Genomic DNA, 15,747 nt, shown 5'->3' with positions numbered 1-15,747 from the left:
AGAGAATTGGAATTGTTCATCGTGGAGAAAACAAGGCTTTGGGCTCAGCTAATTGCTGCCTTCCAGTACTTGAGGGAAGCCTATAAGAAAGATGGGGAGATGTGGATATCCTACATTCAGTCAGAAGGAAAAAGAGAAAAATTTCTGCCAGGCTAAGCTTGGGAAAATATTTCTGTTTTTCCCTCTGACTGAACTGAGACTATCCACAGGGAGGGAATTGTTACAAGAAAGATGGGAAGGTGTTCAGTCTGAGGGAAATTCTTCTTCAATTCTGAAGAGTGTTTTGTGAACAGGAGATGGAAGACTGCTCTCCCAAACTGAGAGAGCAATGTGACCAGTGGAGAGTGAGCTTGGTGTTTCACTCATTTGCTGGAATATGTGACCAGTGGAGATTGGTATTTCACTTGTTTGCAGCAAATGAGTGAATATCTGACACGTTGGTGTGTGTGTAACACGCAGGGTGGGAAGGAAGCAAGATTTGCTCTTGCTTAACATTAGGTAGGAAAGCAGTAAAACTGGCTGGGTTTTGTCATATGTGGGACCTAAGTATTAAAACAAATGTGAAGGCCATTAGTGTGGAAAAGTAATTCTGCTTGTGTTAGTGTTTTAGAGGAATCCCAGAGTTTGGAGACGAACGTCTAACTTCTTCAAGGGAGCTGGAAGAACAGGCATTGAAATTCTTCATTAATGTTTGCTACAGAAAAATGCTGTTGGCTTGTCCCTGTGTGTGTGTGTCCCCATGAGTTCTCCTGAAAAGCATCCTGTATCTCCAAGTTTCAAGGAAGGAGTGTTGAAGTAAGAGAGGGAAAAGAGCAAGTGATATTCTTGGGCACCAGTCAATTGAGCAAGGGGGGCAGGGCTTTGGAGCTGGTTCTCCACTGAGATGGTCCAGAGAAGTTCTTCTCTTCTCTGACCTTGTAACCTCTTGCTCCTGTCAGAGCCGGAGAAGAGCCTTCTGCTTCAGAGCCAGGAGCAGTCCTTCTGGTTCTCCAGTGCAGGCAGCGTGCTTTGACAGAGCCAGGCTCCTGCGCATGTTCAGCTGGAGGTACCTGGCAGAGAAGCACGGAGAAGACCCAGAGCTGTCCCTGCACTGCTTTTCCCCGCCCAGAGGACTGAGGAGAAATGCCCCAGCGGGAAGGTCCTCAGAGCAAACTTGCAGCAGAAGGAGTAACAGAGGCAAAGGTGGCCCTTTGCTGTTTCTGCCCCCTGGGTCCCCCGGGGTTCTGCATGGAATGTTGGAATGTTGGGCTGTGCCCATAGCAACTGTCGTTGTCTCCTGCTCCTGTGGCCGTTGGTGGAACACTGGTGGAGCAGCGGTGGAGCAGCAGCTGCAGGATCTGCTCCTGGGCTGTCCCTGACCAGCCGCCTTCTGCTCTCAGAAGCATCAGATCTGGCCTCTGGATCTACATCCTCATCTCCTTGTCTGCTCCTGGCATCTCCACGGAACTTTGGGACTGTCAAAGGTAAGAAAATGCCCATTTGCCCTCAAACCACTAACAGAATGGCAGGAGGATCCTGTTGTCTGTCCCACCAACCACGACAGACATAGTCTGTGGTACTTTCCCCTGACAAGGTTACACATGTAAGTGTTATTCCAGCATCTGTAGGAATAATGTTGCCTCCAGTGGAAATACAGACCTTTCCATAGAGGACGTAGAGAGCTGTCACCATGCACTTGCAGATTCTCATCCACTAGTAACCTGATTAAAAGTTCTTGGTGCCCTTTTAAATCCTAAACCTATGTTGTGGTTGCCCCAAAATATTACTGAGGAGGTCAGGTGTTCAGGGGCAACAAATCCTTTTATGCCCTGACTCTGCTCACGCCTCCTCCAAAGCTTTAAAAACCAGAAGGATGGGAACTCTCCTCTGTGATCCCTGTCCTTCAGGGCATGGAAGCAGTTTTCCAGGCTTGCCCTCCAATACTGGCTTTCACCTGCAAAAATGATCTGGTTTCAGCGAGTCTTATATACTTACATACTTACATCACGTAAAAAAACAGTATCATTTTGTATCTCTGTAAGTATTTTTCCCCCCTCTTGCATTGGATCTCTTTTCTATGGAGATATTGGTATAGATGTGTCCATGTTTTCCAATGCCTGTAGGCGCCTCATGGTCAGAGGCAGCCATGGAATGCCATCTGGAGTGGTCCTTCTCAAGAACACAATCCCAGTGTCACAGAATTTTCTGGGTTGGAAGGGACTCACAAAGATCATCAAGCCCGGCTCTTGGGCCTGCCCAGGATGGCCTCGAGTACCACACCCTGTGCCCAAGAGCAGTGCCCAGACACTTTTTGAACTCTCTCAGGCTTGTTGGGCACTGGTAACAGCTTCCCTGGGGAGGCTGTTCCAGTGCCCAACCATCCTCTGGCTGAGGAACCTTTTCCTTATTTCCACTGGCACATCTTCCCTGCCATTCTCTAGGGTCTTCTCACTGCTCCCTGGACTGAAGGCAGGAGTGCATGGCCTTCTGCTTCCCCTCTTGGGGAAGCTGCAGACTGCTAGAAGGTCCTGCCTTGGAAATTCCAAGTGAAAAGGCAGCAATTGAAACCCAGCTGAGGGGAGCTGGGACAGCGCAGCCTGTGGCTTGCAATGATGAGGATGAGAAGGAAGGCTCCTGACACATCTTGGCAGAATGATTTTTATCTGGAGCATTGTTTTGATCTCTTTCAGGTGGAAAGGAGAGGCACAATGAAAAGGAAAGCAAGAGCCAACCTTAAGCCGTGAGTTTTGGCAAAGGGGGTTAAAGGGCAGCAAACTTGAGGAATGGCGAGGAGGAGAACTGTTATTTCAGAGTCAGGGTGGGATTGGTTGAAGCCAAGGAGGTGTCTCTTGACCATTTGACTTTCTTACCCTTCTTGCCACCTCCTTCTTCCTTTAGGCACATCAATGTTGGCAGTGACTTTCAGGCTGAGCTCCCTGAGCTGCAGACCAGACCACCAAGTGAAGATGAAGAGCCTGCAACCCTGGTCTGGAAGCCCTGGGAGGAAGATGACTCTGACATGGAGAAACCGGACAGAGGTAGCTGTCGAGCTTTTTTTTCCACCCCTGAGATACTCGGGTGTGTAAAATGCTCCTTTTTGGGAGAAAAGTCCATTTTTTGCAGGCTCTGCTTCTCTCCTTGTCTCACCCATCTTCCTGCATGTGAGGGTTAGAGGCAAGGAGGATGCTTTTGCAGCAGAGCAGGAAAAAGAGCAACCGTCTTGCTCTCCAAATTGGTCAGAGTCATTTGCCTCTGGAAGAGGGGAGATTGTCCCCCACTTCTTATTACAAAATCGGCTTTGAAGGGAGGGCCAGCACAGTGTGGACCCTTAGTTCACCTGCCCCTTTCTTTGCTCTCCTTTTCATGCTCTCCAACCTGTTGTCTTAAGCTCTTGTGCTTTCCTTCTGCCTTGTATGGCAACCTTTCCCCTTCCTCAGCTCAAGCCTGACTTTCAGTGGGTTTTTGTTGTGCTTGCAGTCAGAGAACTCTTGGACATGGCCAGCGCCCGTGGCATGCCCAGGGCAGCAGCTAAGCTGGAGCTCGCCCTGCACTGCCTGCACCAGGCACGCGGCAGCGTTCCGGTAAGAAGCGGCTGTTTGGGGGCAGAGAAGAGTGGACAGGGAATTAATAAGGCCCGGGCACTGGGACAGTCTTTCCTGGCTGCTTTTGCAGCAGGGAGTTGACAAGAAGCAGAGCACTTTTGCTGCCTGTAGTGTCTCCTCCAGCTGTGTCAGGGTGAGCCCAAAGGGCTCGAGCAGGGAGAATGTCTCTCCCGGAGACACTGACAGCAGGTCCTGCAACCTGCACCCTTGTAAATTTGCTGGAGTTTAGTGTTGTCTAAGACATTTTGAGGTGCACAGAGGGGAAACTCCCAGAAGCCTCAGTGAGCTAAGGCAATTCTGGGTGCAGGAGGATCAAAATCATTGAGTTGGTCAGCAAAATGCCACTCTTGGGGACCAGGATCAAAGGGATAGCAAGAAAATAGTAAGGGACTAGGAGCTAACCACAATGTTTAACCCATATGAGATGCAGTGGCCAGAATCTCTGGAGAGCCAAAGTAGCTGAAAGTCTATTTTCTAGCTCCTTTTTTGTGTTGTGAGGCAGCTAGAGCCTTTTTCCCTTTAATCTTGCAGGAGGCTCTAGAGATGTTGCTCTCAGGAGGGCCACCGGTGTCTCAAGGCCATCCCATGGCTGATTATCACTACGCAGGTAACCAAAGCAGAGCTTGTTTGTTCACTGACAGATGCTCTTGTCCCCTTAATTGCCCTGTCAAGCATTTCTGCTTAAAGACGTAACACCAGCATAAGGGCAGCAGGGAAAGAACCACCATCTACTCCTCCAGCTTGTTGTCGATGTTTTTTTCCCTGGGGAATGCCTGCTCTTGTTTTCATTACCTTCTGAGAGGGCAGGCATGTACACACGTGAATGATGGATGGCGCTGATTTTGTTTTGGCGGCCAATGGGATCTACTTCAAGTGGAGAGAGGGATCAATTTACCTGCTGCTTTTTATTGCCAGGCTCTGATAGATGGACACCTGAGGAGAAGGAGTCCTTCCGAAAGGCTTTCCACACCTATGGCAAGGATTTTCATCTCATCCAGAAGCAGGTAAAGCCACAGGACATTCTTTACTCTAGCAGGTGATCAGAAGGAAAAGCTCCTTCTTTCTGATACCAAATACTGGAATTCAGTCTCTCTCTTCTCAAGTACCCAAAATGTTAAAGTAGGAATGAAATGGGACATCGAAGGCCTATGTGAAAATGATGATCCTGCCTCTCCAGCCCTTTTCTCCAAGCTGTTTTGGAAGACGAAGGTTTCTTGTGTCAGACTTGTCTCATAGGTTTGCTCGTGCTTCCACAACACACTATGCTGGGATAACTGGAGTGAACAGGGGAAAGAAGAACTATGCTAGATGGATTTGGCTTTGATCTGCACATTATATCTGTTACCATGTAGCATAATGCAGGGTTTACTACAATTCACTCTCTTACTGCATATTAATCTCATTTTACACCCTACTCAATTTACTCCATGATTTTACTTCCTGATGTATTCCATATTCTACTTTTTCTCCAATGCAGCCTAGAGGATGGCCATTTTTAGATTCCTTCTTTTTCTCTTCACAACAGATTCAGACTAAGACCGTGGCACAGTGTGTGGAGTACTACTACTCCTTGAAACAAGAGCATAAACTTGTCCTTGTCGGTGATCGTGCTCAGGTGAGTGGGAAGGAGTTCCAGACATGCCAGGAAGGTCAAGAAACTGGGAGAAGGGGACAAAAGCTGCTGGCGAGCTATTCGAGATGCCCCTTTGCCAGGATCCCATTGTCCAATGCACTGGCAAAGGCACAGCAGATGCTGCCCAAGGCTTCATTGTGCGGCTGCCCTGAAATCCTGGAGCATAACTCTGAGCCAACAAAGCAGCACTATCACCAGACTGGGCTTTGACTCTCTAGAGATTGGTTTCTCAAAGGCTGGCACCCTCGCTGATTCCAATCAGATCCTTAATTCCCCACTGCTTGCTAACATCAGTAATCTGGGCTGCATTCATGGGGATGCTGGAGATTTTCAGGGATTTTTTGTAGCATCCCAGCATACTCCCCAGGTAGGAGCTTCCGATGCTGTGGCTCCACAGAGAGAGAGAGAGAGAGAGAGAGAGAGAGAGAGAGAGAGAGAGAGAGATTATTTTGGGTAGTAAAAAATGTGTAACCGTGTGCCTTCACTAATTTGACTGAATTTAATTTGACCCATTCCCTTGACATTTGTGATGGAAAAATAGAGATAAAAAGATGTTTGTCAGAGAGGTATAAATAAGAAATATAGAACTATTGATACCCACATTTTTATGCCAGCTCTTTGGGCTGTAGAAAGGAGGAGTATTTTCCTGAAAGTGCTGTGTCGTTTTCTCAGCTCTTTGGGGTTTGGAGGAATTTGCTGAGACGGAGAGATTTTAGTGCTGGACGTTGTGATTGCCAGCTTTCTGAGAGGATGGAAAGATTGATAAGGATTTTTTGCTTTGCAGACTGTGGGCAGAGCAAAGAGGAGCAAAAGCCCTCCCAGAAAGGAGAACGGGGAGCCAGGGAAGAGAGGCCGCAAGAGGGCTGGCAGCGCCGAGTGTCCCTGCTGCCAGCCGCAGCAGCCAGCCCGTTCGGCAAGAGGCCCCTTTCCCTGCGGGCTGTGCAAACGGTGCGCAAGTTCCTCCTCTTCCTGCTCCAAGCTGCGCCTTTGGACTCAAACAGGCTGAGCCTTTTCAAAGGGACCACTGGGGAAGCTGGGGGCATTGGGGGATCGCCCCTTGCAGCCGTAGTCAAGGTTACAACCCACTTTAAACCCAAACAGCTTAGTTAAATCCCAGCATTCAGAATGAAACCTTACCGTGCCCCAACAAGACACAACTCATACAAGTGGGAGTAGCTCCAGCGAAGCTGGCTTTGATGGGGCTGATCAAATTAAAAATAGCATGAAGCATAAGGAGGAAGAAATGTGAATGAACTGAAACAAGATCAGACTCATGCTACTGATAAATTTACAAATGTGTCACAGCCTGAAAAGACAGAAATTCATACAAAAACGGAGATCTCAGCGCTTGGTTTAATGGTGTGTCTTAAACTGACAATGGATGGTTTGTCTCCTATCTTCCAGGGTGTTTGAAACCATGCAGGAAAGGAACAAACACAGGAGAAGGCATCGCCCACGGAAGGAAGGAGGGCCTCTCCCCAAGAAGAAAAAAGCAAATTAGGCCTGCAGCTTTCCAGGGCTAGCAAGAGTTAGCTGTCAAGAGGACTAGATAGAAATAAGATTGTTAAGTTTTTAGGGTTGTTTATTCTTCTACTTAGTTTACTAGATTGTAATATATCCATTTCTTAGTTAAGATTCATTAGTGCTAATTTACTAGAGTGTAATAGCTGCATTTATTAGTTAAGATTCATTAGTGCTATTAAAGATGTATTAGTATTATTAGATTTATCAATAAATGAAAGAGGTTTGGTGTTCGCTATTTTTTGTCACTGTCTTTGTTGAGACACAAGCTGTCTTTATCATTAAACCAAAGTTTGCTCCATGTTGTCTTTTTGTCTGTATGAAATCACTCAAGCAATGTTCGTTACTGTTTGTTAATGATTAAAGAAAAAGCAGCTCCCTCTATTCCTATTCCTAGGGAAGTAGAAGCTGCAGCAATTCCTTCAGTATGGGAAATGGATATACCTGGGAAATCTAAATTAGCACAACCAATACATGTTGAATTAAAGGCAGGGGCAAAAGCAGTACAGGTTAAACTGTATCCTATAAAACCAGTAGCACGGCAGGGAATAGGAAAAATTATTGATAAAGTCTTGAGATACCAAATTTTAGAAGGATGTGAATCAGAATATAATACACCTATAATTCCAGAGAGGTAAACCCAATGGTGAGTATAGATTAGTGCAGGATTTGAGAGCAATAAAATGAAATAACCAAGGACATTTATCCAGTGGTTGCCAATCCCTACACATTGTTAACATCCATGGAAGAGACATATAAATGGTTTACAGTAATTGATCAAAAAGATGCCTTTTTCTGCTTACCCCTTGACAAAGGAAGTAGGAACCTGTTTGCCTTTGAGTGGGAAAATCCAGGAAACGGAAAAAAGATCCATCTCATCTGAACACGGGTCCTACAAGGATTCAAGAGCAGTCCAAACCTATTTGAAAAGCAACTGGCAAAGGAGCTGGAGACATGGACGGCGAGGGGGAAGTGTGAGAACCCCAGGTTTGGTTTGAGGTCTCATGTGATGGTGAAGTCTCTACTCCAACCTGTGCTTCTAAAGAAAAACTCCCCAGTCTCTTGTTGTTTGGTCTCAAGACAATTTATTACTAGTTATCTAACAGATTATGCTCTCGGGCTGTGGCTGTTTGATCAGCGGCCCAGGCAGAGACGCACACACTCCTGACACCCTGACTGTCCGGTGTCGTCTTCTTCTCTCCCCCTGCCCAGGGCTGCTGCTATCTTTTATAAGATATATTCATATAACATGTTTTCAATTTTTCCCCAATACCTACTACTTATATTACCAAGTGCTATTCTACTGTAAACCAATCTGTGAGTGCCAACATCACCAAGAACATGGAGGTAAGGAAGAAGAAGGAGGAAGAACAGGATCAGCCCACTTTCCTCCATCTTAGAACTTCTGATCTCCATGTACAAAGTAAAACCCACCCTGTACATGTGCTAATACCCCCCTGCACAATACTAAAAAAATTTCCCCTCGACTTTGTAACTACTTTCACTATACTATCTAACCCTTTGTGACTGCTTGTTCCACCTTCAAAGTTGGTAATTCATTCCATGGCTCAAGCTCAAAATCACAGCTGTTTCCAGCTTCCTGCCTGAGTCTAGAATGCCTCTGACCAAGACCTGGAACCTCTAGAAATGTCTGAGAGACATTTTGAATTCCCACAGGCAAGTACCGAGAGGACAATACCTGCTGCTACAGTATGTTGATGATATAGCGATAGCCACAGAGGAGAAAGCCACCTGCATATCGGTAACAAGCGAGATTTTAAATTCACTGGGAATGGGAGGCTATGTGGTATCTAAAGAAAAAGCACAAATTGCCCAACAGACTGTGATTGAGCTGGGGTGTGAAATCTCAGAAGGGCAGCGAAAACTGGGTACTAAGCGTATTAGTGGGAGAATGGTTGCAGGAGAGGGGTCATGGATCAATGGAGCAGTTATTCATTGATACCTCTGTCTGAGACCCCAGAATCAGAATCAGGCTGTGTCTGGCCTGGGAATAGGCTCTGTGTCCAGGCCTGGGAAACTGTACAAGGTCTGTCTAGGCCTGGGAAACAGTACAAGGTTGGAATGAGATAATAAGGATGAGCATATCCTTGGAGATATGCTTGTACAAGAATAGGCTGTATGACAAGATGTGCCCAGAGAAGATGGGATGTACCATGACGACATGACTAGAGATGAGAAACTTGGCTTAAGAAACCTGGCTATAGTTGTAAATGCACGTAGGCTAAACAGAGCAAAGACCTTTGTAAATTGACCAATGAGAGCTGTTGCTGACTTTGCTTGTAGGAAACCCTATATAAGCTGACAGCATTTTTGAATAAATGAAGCTTGCTTATCAATCATACAGATTGTGCTTTTCTTCCCTCTGCCTGTGGCTTCAGTTTTGGCACCCGTCACAGGGACCTCAAATCCTTGCCCTAAGGCAGTGATTCCGGAGCAGCGCCGATACGCAGCAATCGGCAGGCTAAAGATTGACTTGATATTATTGGCATAAGGAGTTGTCTCATGCCTGAGTTGGAAAAAAGCTAGACTAGCATCCAGAGGAGGATCACCAGCTTGCAAGGTACAAAAGGCTGCACTAAACAGGGATAGATTAATCAATTCAGGTAGATTAATCTTTCTGGCCAACGGAAATTTAAGTTGTCCTCCAGCTCTTTATTAATTTTTTAAAGAAACGAGATATAGCTGATATAGACCTTAATAAAGATCCTCTGGCATTGTACACCTATGGCCAGGCTCGGGGTTTGTTTAAAACCTCGGGGGATCTCTTTGAGGTAGACCAGTGGTGTGAGTTAGGAGAAGTGCTATGACTTAAAGATAAGACTGCCCGAAAGCTAATGAAACCGTGGTGTTTGTTCAAAAGTTGTTTGCAAAGATATCAGACAGAGAAAAAATTTGCTGCTGTAACCACTGCTGCTCTAGATACAGAGGGAATTAGTAATAAACCAGGAATGCATGCCGCAGGAGTCGATTATAATCCTAGTCCAGCAGTGGGTAATAGAATTGAGATGCAAAATCCATCCTGTGATAAAGAACTCACTGCTTCCCTCGAAACTCCCTCTGAAATTCCCTTTGCTTTTAATCCTGGTTTTAGTTCTGCTCACTCAAGTACAGATTCCCTTCCCACAAGTGAACAGCCAGTGACAAACTATCAGCGACACCCAGAGAGTGAAGGAGAACTGCTAGAGGAGGAGACTGCTCAAAATCATGATGAAGAAACATAAAAAGCTGCTGGTGTTCTTTCTAAGTAAGGACATCCTGCAAATTGTCAGCAATTCAGAGAATAAATTGGCTAAGCATTCAAAAAGAAGCAATAAATAATAAATAATAAAGATAAAGATTTATGCTCTGCTATAGATTTGCAGGCCTTCCCTGTTTCCTATACACCAAATGCTGGAGGAGGTCTGACAGCTAATTATATTCCTGTAGATTGGAAATTACTTTAACAATTATGAGCAACAGTTAATGATTGTGGGATTCATGGTGAGCCTGCAAAACAAATGCTTAACTACATATGGGGCTCAGGTTTGCTTCTTCCTGAAGATGTTAAGGGTATTATGAGAATGATTATGACACAGTCTCAGTCGATGCTGTGGCAAGCTCACTGGTTTCAACTGAGTGATCGTTTTGCTGCCATCCCACGAGAGCAAAGTGATCCTTTGCATGGAATACCAGTTGATCAAATAATGGGCAATTTGCCATAATTGAGATGCAGGCACAAGTAGGAGCTGAGAAATTAAAGGCTGCTATGCAAGTGGCTAAAGAAGCAATTTCCAGGGTTAGAACAGCAGCAGTGTCTCCTTCTTACATGTCTACTAAGCAAGGAAGAGAGGAGTCTTTTGCCTCCTTTGTTGATAGAATAACTGAGGCCATTAATTGGGCTAACCTTCAGGATTTTAAAGGGAGCTCTATTATGACAGTGTGTCCTAGAAAATTGCAATGCTACTATTAGAAATGTTATTACTTCAATGAACATTGATGCAACAGTAGAGGAAATGCTAGAGAGGATGTCTAGGATTCCTACAGGTTCACAGGCAATGTTAGTCGAGGCACTTAGGGATGTAGGGAAAGATCTAGTGCAAGCCCAGACACAAGCCTTTGCTGCCTTAACTCCACTACAACCAATAAATTAGCCTAAGCAACAGTCTCATCTCAAATGCTTCTGCTGTGGGAAAGTAGGACATTTTCGTTGCAACTGCAGAGAAGGGACAGTTTGGTGCAACAGGCGCTCCATGGATTCTCATTCCACGGAAGCCTGCATAGGATCGGGAAACGCGAAGCGGAGCGCGAAGAGCTGCGGCGTGACGACCCCAAGGGTGGCTCCTGTGTGGCATCCCCCAGACAACTGCAGCCAGCCAGCTCCCTCCAGCCAGCCCCCAGCGGGAGTCTCGGCTTGGACCTGGCAACAACAATAGACATTATCCTGATTGACATGAAGCCAGCAAGGATTCCTGCCGGGATTAAAGGGCCAGTAATGTACACAGAAAAACCTTGTGTTGCTCTTCTTTTAGGACGTTGTCCAAGATTTAAAAAAAAAAAAAAAAAAATGTTCTCCAATTACCATCTGAGTAGGAGTTGCCTTGGGGCAGTTTTCCTTATCTGCTGTTAATGGCCCCATCATTGCCTGGCCAGGTAACTCAGAGATAACACTGTCCAGGAGGAGGAAGTGATTAAGGACACACCTTGTGACTCATAATAACCCATTGTGAGATGCTCTGCCCAAGGGGAAGAGCTAGGCATTCCCACCTAAATAAAAGTGGAGATTTACAGACAGAGGGGAGCCTTTTCACAGGTTCTCCGAGAAGACACAGCAACTACATCTGCAATCCCAAGATGACTGAAGCTCATCCAATTCGGACTGCTACCAGCATGCTAGCCAGGTTATATTCTGACTTTGTCTGTAGCCTTTCCCTTTAAATTATTGCATGTATTTTTGTCCTTTTCCCCTTTTCCCAATAAATTATATTTCTGACTTAGAGTCTCTCACTGGTTTTACTTTCAAACCAGAACAGATGTTCATCTGCTGGATTAGAAGGACTTTTCATTTTACCTGGAGTACTTGATGCTGACTTTACAGGTGAAATCCTTATTGTTGCTATGACATTTTACCCTCCATTTATAATTCCTGCTGGGAGTAAAATTGCTCAGTTGGTTCCTACATTACAGCTGACAGAAGCTGCCTTGTGCATCATGCACCAGCAGAGGGGACCTGATGGCTTTGGATCTACGGGGGGTATGGCTTTGCTGTGTTTGCCTATGGAGGAAAGACCAAAAGCACCTGTTCTTTTGGAGAATGGGCAACAAAGACTGCAGCTTTCTGCACTTTTGGATACTGGAGCTGACATCACCATTATCAGCAAGGACTGTTGGCCTGCCTCCTGGTCGCTTTCCCCTATGGTTGCTGGGGTGGAAGGAATTGGAGGTGCAGCTTCAGTCTGCCGGAGCAGGGATAAAATTGCTTTATCATTGGAGGGTCTCACCTGTGTACAATTTGTTACTGTTATGTCACTACCACCCAAGGTTGATGCATTAATTGGCTGTGACATTCTCGTGCAATTAGAGGCTTGCCTTGCAACAAAAGATCATTTTTAATAGGGGTCACTACTTGGACTTCCCTGATCCCCCTAACCTGGAAATCTGATGATCCAGTCTGGATTGAGCAGTGGCCGCTAAAGAGAGGAAGCCTACAACAAGCTCATTCCCTTGTTGCTGAACAGTTACAGCAAGGTCACATTAAATCTTCTACTAGCCCCTGGAATACTCCAATATTTGTTATTAAGAAAAAAATCAGGAAAACTTCATCTGCGGCATGATTGACGTGCAGTCAATGCCCAGATGGAAGCAATGGGGGCCTTACAGCCAGGTCTCCCAAATCCAGCTATGCTGCCTGAGGGTTGGAATCGCTTCATAATTGATTCAAAGACTGTTTCTTTACAATTGGCCTTCATCCAAAGGATACCAAAAGATTTGCATTTACCTTACCCTCTTTAAATCGTGAGGCACCAGCAAGCAGATATGAGTAGACGACCCTTCCTCAGGGAATGCGCAACAGTCCTGTTCTGTGTCAGCTTTTTGTGGATGCTGCTCTGTTACCTGTTTGAGCTGCTTTTCCTAACACTGTGATCTATCACTATGTGGGTGATATTCTGTTTGCACAAGAAAGCTCGTTCACTGCTCAGCAGGAGGCTTTCATTCTTGCTCAGGTACAAACTAACAACTTGTGTGTTGCTCCGGAGAAAGTACAGCCTTCTGCTCCCTGGAAATATTTAGGCTGGGTGATTTCTGACATGCACATTCGGCCACAGAAAGTTGATTTGTAGCTGGATTTAAAAACCTTACATGACATGCAACCATTTATGGGAGGTATACAGTGGCTTCGTCCTGTTGTTGGTATTTCTCATGCTGAACTTGATGAACTGTGACCACTGCTGAAATTCAGGCACAAATCCTGCTACACCAATTCACTTAACTGACAAACAACGCACAATTGTACTGGATGTTGCTACTGCTGTTGCACAGAGAGCTGTGGATCACAGAGATCCTGACTTACCCATAGACATTACTATTCTGCCTCAGCCAAAACACCTGTCAGGTGCTCTCACTCAGCAGTTAAAAGACAGAGGGGGAAAGAAGGTATTAGAGGATATAAAGGTATTAGAATGGGTGTTTGGACCTGTACAACTTTGTAATTCTATTCAGCCACATATAGATGCACTTGGACTGTTAATTCAAAAAAGTTGGAAGCGGGTGTTACAGGTCACTGGAGAAGAGCCACAAAGAATCTTTGTTCCAATAGAACAGAATGATTTGGACTGGGTTTTGCAACACTCTCCTGAGTTACAAGCTAACATTTTAGAATCTGGTGCAGAAATACAAATGTCATCACAGACTTGGCCGTCACAACCAAATTATAGTGAAACACCAGTGATGGATGCAATCATTGCATAAACAGATGCAGGCTGAAAATCACAAAAACTGCTCTCACCTGGAATGAGCAAGGACAATGGAATAGTATCATTTTAGAGGGACAGAAATCAGACACTTTGCAGACTTTAGAGCTTGTAGCTATTGTCTGTGCATTTTGTCGATGGATGCATGACCCTCTAAGTGTTCTGCCTGATTCCTTGTATGCAGCTGGAGTAGCACAGCATATTGAAGATGCATTGCTGCAAGAAGTACAGAATCAATGCCTGAAGACACTTTTTGCACAATTGTAATCAGCTATTAGACAGAGATCTGCTCCATATGCTATTTTTCACATCAGGAGTCACAAGGTAGGATTTAGAGGAGGGCAATGCTCTTGCTGATCAGCTGGTATCAGTGACTGTACCCAATTTTACAAAAGCACGCAATGCCCATGCCTCATTTCATCAGAGTGCAAAAAGGCTATGATGTTGCTTTGATATTACCATGGAGGAAGCCCAAGGAATTGTCAGAGCATGTCCTGACTGCAGTCATCACAATGGACCAGGTCTTGGCCTGGGTGTAAATCCCCAAGGTCTAGGCCCCAGTGAGTTGTAGCAAATGGATGTGACTCATGTGAATGAATCTGGGCATTTGTGTTATGTCCACGTGGTCATTGGCACCTACAGTCACTTTATTTGGGCCTCCCCACAAGCAGGAGAGAAAGCCGTTCATGTTATTCAACATTTAATACTATGCTTTGCTATTTTAGGGGTACCTAGAGTTATTAAAACAGATAATGGTCCTGCATATGTAGGGAAGAAAGTTAATTGCTTTTTGCAGCAATGGGGTGTTAAGCGTATTACAGGAATACCACACTCTCCCACGGGACAAGCCATAGTAGAAAGGGCAAACCAAACTTCAAAACATATCTTGCAAAATTGAAGATAATTACTGATCCTCAGGAAAGATTGGGAAAAGCATTGTTTGCTTTAAATCATCTCTGTATATTTAGTGTTCATGATATGCCACCTGCCTATGTACATGGGATATTTTCAAAACAGAAAGATGTTGATAAGCCAATGACCGTAATGTACAGGCATCCTGCTACAGGGATACGGTCAGGACCAGCACCTGTAAATTATATGGGTAGACGTCATATGTGTGTGTCTACAGCTACAGGTCCCTTGTGGGCTCCCAGTAAGTGGACACGTCCTGTTTCAACACGGCTGCCGACACCTCTGCTGAAGACCGAAGCCTCCACAGACGACAACTTTGGCTTCAGCCTATTCTACTGGAAATAAATAATGTTCTAGGGACTAATTTACAGTGGGATAGCCCTAATATAGTGTTTTGGGTAGACATAACATTACATCACCAATTTGAGCAAAGAAAGGGATTAATAGCACATGTAACTTGTGGGTGTTCAGGACGTCAAATTACATCAATTGTGATTAAATGTGGGGGTTGTGGAAAAATAGTTAAAGGTAGAGAGACTATGGATTACGTCAAGGGTGTATTGAATGTTGGATTCCTCTAGAAGTTGCAAATGCAATTTCTGCTCTTCGGGAATGGATAAAACAACGCTGTGCTACACAAGCACAATTATATTCTCTGTGGGAAAACCGAGAAGTGTGAGAGGTAGCATATGCAGCATTTAGTCTGATTAAACCACTTTGCTTAGCAAAATTATTTGTGCACAGTAAAATAGAGGCTGTTCAGTACAGACACATGTTTGCTAAAAAGGCAAGTCAGTAAAATATGTCAAGAAGCCAAACTGCAGTGGCCACAGGCTTTAGCAATAGCATTGCCGAGAATCCGGATAAAGCCTAGGAGTGGCATGTCAGTCAGTCCTTATGAGATATTGTATGGGAAACCATGCGAATCTCCTGGACCCAATCCAAATCCACACGTCACGGGAAAACAGGAATATATATCTATGTTCTGTCTCTTGGGAAAACTTTAGCACAACTTCGGAGCGCCCTCGTGTGGAATAGGCCGCTGACTCTCGAGAATCCAGTTCATGACATGCATCCAGGAGACGAGGTGTGCATTAAGAATTGCAACAAAGAACCATTGAGAGAAAAGTGG

The sequence above is a fragment of the Lonchura striata genome, chromosome Z (genome assembly GCF_050655825.1).
Source record: "Lonchura striata isolate lonStrDom1 chromosome Z, ASM5065582v1, whole genome shotgun sequence".
Lineage (NCBI taxonomy): Eukaryota > Metazoa > Chordata > Aves > Passeriformes > Estrildidae > Lonchura > Lonchura striata.
This window is presented reverse-complemented; position numbering follows the sequence as displayed.